This window comes from Brachyhypopomus gauderio, unplaced genomic scaffold (assembly GCF_052324685.1).
Source record: "Brachyhypopomus gauderio isolate BG-103 unplaced genomic scaffold, BGAUD_0.2 sc34, whole genome shotgun sequence".
Taxonomy (NCBI): domain Eukaryota; kingdom Metazoa; phylum Chordata; class Actinopteri; order Gymnotiformes; family Hypopomidae; genus Brachyhypopomus; species Brachyhypopomus gauderio.
Window position 1 is genome coordinate 93,334 of NW_027506866.1, and position 7,042 is coordinate 100,375.

The following is a 7,042-nucleotide window of genomic DNA, read 5'->3' on the forward strand; positions in this document are numbered from 1 at the left end:
GTATTCAACAATTTTACTCAAGTTAAAATACTGTTACTTGAACCAAATGTTACTCAAGTAAAAGTAAAAGTATGCATCCAAAAATTTACTTGAGTAAAAGTAAAAAAGCACTTTGATAAAAAGCTACTCAAGTAGTGAGTAAATGCATGAGTACTGTCTCATGTCAATAAATTACATCATGGGAAATTGAATTACTGGAAACTGACTTTTAATGATAACAAAAATAATTTATTATAAAAAAATATAATATATAAAATGTATTTATTATAAATAATTTGTATTTTAGTTTGTTCCTAATTATTAGACCTGTGTAACTTTATATCCTGAGAGTAGGCGGTATCCAACTAGAGATAGAAGGGCACCAAATTACTTAGGTGACTACGTAACTGAAGACGAGGATAGTGATGGAATGCATATCACAGTAGACTACTGCTGTAGAGCAGTGTGTGGCATTCCACAGACTTATGATGAAGCAATGCAATCAGACAATTCAAAAGAATGGAGAAAAGCAATGGATGAAGAAATCCAATCTCTAAATGAGAACAAAACCTTCACCCCGACAACACTAGCAGTGGGCAAGAAACCCGTGGGGGGTAGGTGGGTTTACGCAATCAAGTCTGGTGTAGATGGGAATGACCAATACAAGGCCCGATTTACCGCTAAGGGCTACAGCCAGAAAATGGGAGTAGACTATGGGGAAACGTTTTCACCAACAGCAGACCTAACGAGTAATAAGAGTTGTGTTACAAAAGGCAGTACAGGAAAATTTACTGGTCCACCAGATGGATGTGAAAACGGCGTTCTTACAGTATATAAGCTGGAGAAATCACTTTATGGACTCAAACAGTCTGGACGAAATTGGAATAGGGTTTTACATAATTGTTTAACAGAAAATGGATTCACACAAAACCAAGCTGACCATTGTGTATATTCTCAAGAGTCAAAAGAAGGGAAAGTGATCATAATTGTATGGTTCTATGATCTAATCATCGCTGCAAGGGATGGAAATTAATTGAAAAGAGTGAAAGGGATGCTTGCACAGCAATTCAAGATGAAGGATTTGGGGCAACTCAAGCATTTTCTTGGTATACATTTTGATTTTTCTGGTGGGTGTATTAAGATGTCACAAGAAAAGTACACGAACAAAACTCTACAGCGTTTTAACATGTCAGAATGTAGGGTAAGATAAACTCCTTGCGAGCAAAAGCTTGAATACAGTGATGATGCAGTTAAAATGACAGACATCAGAATGTACAGAGAGGCCGTGGGCAGTCTGATATACCTGACAACCTGCACTAGGCCTGATCTGAGTTTTGTGGTGAGCAGGCTGTCACAGTACCTAGCTGAGCCTACACAGGAGCAATGGGTCACTGTGAAACATGTCCTGCGATACCTTAAAGGTACATCAAACAAAGGTTTAACCTTTAGGAGAAACAACACTGAGAATCTTGGTATACAAGCCTACAGCGATGCAGACTGGGTGGCTGATACCAGTGATCGCCGCAGTACAACAGGATACTGTGTGAGCCTAAGTGAGAACAGCGCACTTATTTCATGGAAGACGAAGAAGCAACCTACTGTGGCACTTTCCACATGCGAAGCAGAGTATATGGCACTTGCTTCTACTGTTCAAGAGTGTCTTTACCTAGAACAATTACTGGGGAATATGGAAAGTTACAAATACACACAAACAATAATACATGAGGACAATCAGGGGACAATGGCCTATGTGCACGCTGTTAAGTGACGTAATTTCCGCTAAAAGGTTAGGATGGTTGTTGACATCCAGTAGCCATTGAAAGCGTACTCTGTGCTAGCTATTCACTTCACCAGTCTTGTAACGAGCATATTTACCGTTATTTACTTGGAAGTTTCCTTCATCGCCTGTCCGTTTACGTGTCCTAAACATGACAGTTAAACAAAAAAAAGTATCGTTTCAACAACGTACAGACAGCAGGTCCAACCACCACTGCTGTGTACCATTGTGCACAGCATCGACAAGGTGTAATTCCTACCTGAGCTTCCACACCTTTCCAAAGGACTCAGAACTGCAGAAACAATGGGTGGTTAAGATCAGGAGAGATCATTTTATCACGAGTACTTCCCGTGTGTGTTTGCGATATTTTATCGCTGCTCGAACCTCCCAATCCTACTGGACGACGACGACTGCGACCTGGAGCTTTTCCTGTGCTATTTCAATGGAATAACTATACTATTCCAACTCCACGACCTGGAGTATGGGAAAGAACAGAGCGTCCACCCAACACTGATCTAACAGAGATGCAGACTGACCATGATGATGATGACCCCTTACCGTGTCATGAACATGACTACTGCGTCAGTAATGAGCCTGCTGCTCTTGATCTCTCCCTCAATGAAAATGAAGAGCTACGCGAGGAGATACCAAGGCTCCGAAAACAAATCAAAGACTTAACTGTCAGCAGCAAGTTCTGTTTGGAGCGGTTTTCTGCCTCTGATGATGACATACGATTCTTTACCAGGTAAATAAAAAATATGGCAGGACACAGTACACGGATGGGCCTTCTCTGGTGTCTGAAATACATTGTGAATGAATTAGCCATTATATAACTTTATATATAACTTTTATATTCCACAGATTTGCAAGCCATGCCCACCTCATGGGCTTTTGGAAGCAAATAGAGCCAGCCACCCACATCATACGGGTTACAAGAGCACAGACTGTTGAGAAGACTGATCAGGTCCCTCACTCTGCCAGTGCAACGGTAAATGTTTTCGTCTTGTCCATACAAAGCATGTTATGTCATCATTTTCAAATTAATCTTTACATCAAAAGAAGTTTTGATAGTCATAATGTAATATGACAATAGGATAATGTATTTTTTCCCCAGGTTCTTCAACCAATTGATGAGTTTTTTCTCTTCATGAACTACCTGTCATTGGGACTGATGCAAAAGGATTTGGCCCACAGATTTAGAATACATCGGTCAACTGTTAGTCGTATTATTAACACCTGGGCCAACTTCCTTTATACTGTATTGGGAGCTGTTTCTATTTGGTTAGATGTGGACACTGTGAAAACTCACCTCCCAGATGTGTTTCAGGACTATGCTGACACTCAAATAATTTTAGATTGCACAGAACTGAGATGTCAAACTCCAAATTCCCTTCTCCTGAAGTGAAGTGAAGTGAAGTGTTTTCCACTTATAAATCACACTGTACATTCAAAGGGTTGATTGGGATAGCCCCTCATGGCGCAGTGACCTTTGTGTCTTCTCTTTATCAAGGTGCTATCAGTGATAAAGAGATCTTAAAGCAGTCTGGCATTGTGGCCCTCCTTGACCCATCTATGGCCATCATGGTGGACAAGGGTTTCCTTGTTGAAGACTGCGTTCCATGCAAAGTCCACATACCCACGTTTCTGTCAAAGAGAGCTCAACTGTCTAGGTCAGAGATCAGAACGTCACAGTCCATTGCAAGACTGAGAGTCCATGTTGAGCGTGTGATTCGCAGAGTCAAAGAACATAAAATATTCAGCACAGTGATCCCCCTTTCAATCACAGGGAGCATAAACCAAATTTTTTACTGTTGCCTGTCTTTTGGTGAATTATCAAAATGGCCCCTTGGTAAAAGCCTGGGCAAACAATGGCTAATCTCAATCCAGAATTAGACAGATGATGTAATGTGAATGATGGTGATTTATTATTATTTTATATTTTCTCCAACCTTAAAATGATCCCTTTAAGGTCAGGGGTCGGCAAGCCGCGGCTCCAGAGCCGCATGCAGCTAAGCTTTTGAATAGAATTAATGAGTATTTAATTAACGTATATTATTTTTGAGACTTAAAAAATGTTCGGGTGGAATTTCACAAATGTCCAGTATTTAGTTTCGGTTCGCTTGAGTGACATGTCATCGTCACTGAAATAAATTTCCAATTATTTTGCTTTTGTGGCTCCGAGTCAAAAAGCTTGCCGACCCCTGCTTTAGGTCATGCTAGTCTGTAAATATTGGCTGCAATGTTAAGGTACAGTGCAATATGATAAATAGTATAAAATGCTTTCACTTTTATATGTAAAATTGACAACACAATACAACATTATGTATTTCTTAACTTTTACTGTATTTGTAAAAATGAAATGAATACAATAGTAATACAATTGACAGAATAGTTTGAAATTGTTTTAATTGTTCATGAGTTCATTATGATTTTCTATTGCTTGGGCATAGAGAGGTATTTTGGCATGTAAGTGTTAAAGAAAAACATGTCACACCTCCTTTTCACCTCTTCTAATACACTGCTATCTCTGTAAACTCGCTGCACAAAAATATCATCATGGGCACAGATAACTAAATCACACCACTGCATACCAGTAATCAATAACTGGCCCTGGATTTGCCAATAATAACAATGGCTCTCCTTCAATCTGTGTAGGCCTTGTGCCACTTTGAGGAATTTGCAGTCTACATAGCTTTGTGCATTTGGGCACTTAATTTCAACAAGCCCAAATGATGGACGCTCAAGTGGGTCAAGTTCAAGTTTTTCAGAACTGCATAGTCCTTTAAGGCCCCCGTTTCCATTTCAAGTCCCCTCTTCATGTGTGCTGTTTGTCGTGTCCCTCGGATTATCCTTTCTGCCAGGCTTTCTGCAGAATGCAGAGATGTTCATTGTGCAGATGAGTGGAAGAGAATCTGCTTTCATTCCAGCGTAGACTGGTCCAGGATTGAGGGTGGCCCGGTGTGGGAGCTCACCGCTGTAGCCCTTGAAAAGTGTACTAAAAGAAGAGTGAATAACATTTATTTTTACACATTGTAATCTGTTCACCAGCACAACTGATTGTGAATCACATATCACATGTCATCTGAAGTACAACGAGGCTAAATTAAATTTTGAAGAGAACAGGGTCTTATCAGATGATCAAAAGCATTTATTTTTTTACCACACACTGTAATCTGCCTATTAAATTTGGTACTACATACCTAACTCCACTGGCTGTAGTAGCACCTGGTTTTGGCTTTAGGACAACCATGGCATCTACGGGTCCAGGCTTCACCCCCTATTAATTTAAAAGATGGTGTTAGTAAAGTGACTGTGATACATTAACTAACATTAAATAATGAAATAAGACAAACCATTGTTGGTGGTTTATGCCACTTCTGTTCTGTCTGTGTGCATGAAAGGACAGGAGGCACGACAGACATGCCAGATTCAGAATAATGAGCAGTCAGGAAAAGCAATGCAACCAAGTGGTTGCAGATTCCGCAACCAGCAACACAAGAGCAGTTGCTGTTAATGAGCACAACTGGCATTGAATCACGTAATGTCATCTGAAATACACAAGAGGCAAAATGTAATATCTTGAAAAGAAGACTTCAGCAATGTCAATAGGCGCAATTTCTGTCCCATCATGTTGTTAGTGGTGAATGTCACTTGTCTATTGTCTCATGTAACGTTTGTGCTGTTTTGCATCACTCTTAAAACACTTGGCTATACTGTCGTTCTATTCTACAGTGTTGTGCATGGTTCAATCTACTAGTTCACTGAGCAACTATAAACTATAAAATATATTTTAGATTTAAACTTCATTTTCACTCCAGATGAAATGCTTACACATAGGAGTGAAACAGGCCTACTTATATTTATATTATTTTGTTGTTTCCACCACCAACAACAGAACAGTGCAGGTTTTACTTCAACTGCTTCTTGAAGAGTGTTATCAGAATATGTTAATAGGTGTAAGTGTTGAAGCCATATGTTAATAAAGAAGATAAAAGATATGGAAGACAGATTGACAGATTTTAGAAAATGCAGTTTGAAGAATAGCTGAGGTGGACTATATTCTGCTTTTGAGTCATAGAGGTAGATAACAATAGCTCGAACTGTAAAATAAACTCCCATTTGTTTACTATAGGCAAAACAGACTGCTAATGATTCCCACTCAGCTACTCTGCATTTGGCTACCATTGTAAGCTTTGAAAACCAATGCCTATGGCTATCACAGCTTACGTGAAGTAAGAGCAAGGATAAAAGATTGAACTTGTGTTGAACTAACTTTTGAACTTGTTCAACAGAACTTTGAACGTGACACTGAACAGAACTCGTGTCATTTTAACCAGTCCAACTCTCAGCTGGTGTGGTGTATCTGTTTTCTTCATAGATCTGTAGCAGTGAGCCCTCACTGTTATCTCGTTAGCCTTACTTTTGCCTGATACTTCCATCAGAAATACAAACATGTTTTTAAAAGGCATTTCTAGTACTAGGACAGGTCGGTTCGTTACTAAAAACAACATCACTTCATTAGACTGCCACCTCAGGCTAGCTAGCTAACTAGCGTCAGCCACTTACCTTCAAAATTGCAGAGGTAGGATGAAACGTAGAACTTGAAACCCTTTTCAAGTGTACTCTGTGGCGTTGTACTTGATGCTCTGACAATACGACGCACATCGTTGACGGTAAACTTCGGTAACTCCAACAGGCACCTTGTGAATTTCATAGACTCGGCCATAAACATCTGCACTTCCGCATACCAACCGGAAATATGGTACCATCCTTACACCAAACGACGAAGTGGTGCGTGCACCTAAGCCATTAAAAAATAATAAATAATAAAAATTGAGACGACATTACAGCTTTAAAAACGCAATAAACCAATAACATATGTACTAGATAAGCAAAAATAAGGTACCAACAAAATAAGGTTCACAGCTCCGTGTTCCTCGGGAGCGGAATATGTAAACAACGCGAGTGGAAACTATCTAACGGTGGTACGCTAACGACAGCTAGCGTCGCCACAGCGGGCTACAGTTAAGCTCGCCCATTAAGACGGAAGATATGATTAGTCAATTTAGCTGTCATTTGAAACTGGTATTGAGCTGAATTATAACTGCGTGGCCCTCTGTAAACGAACAGCGGGCATCACAGTTAGCTCGTTAGTTTCCTGTTTACTTTCTAGAAACGTCAGAGGGCGTAATATGGCGACTTCAAGCTGATTGGTTTAGTAGCCTCAATATGCAAAATAGTAACGCATTCTGGTAGCGAAATCTTATTTTGCACAGGGAAAAAATA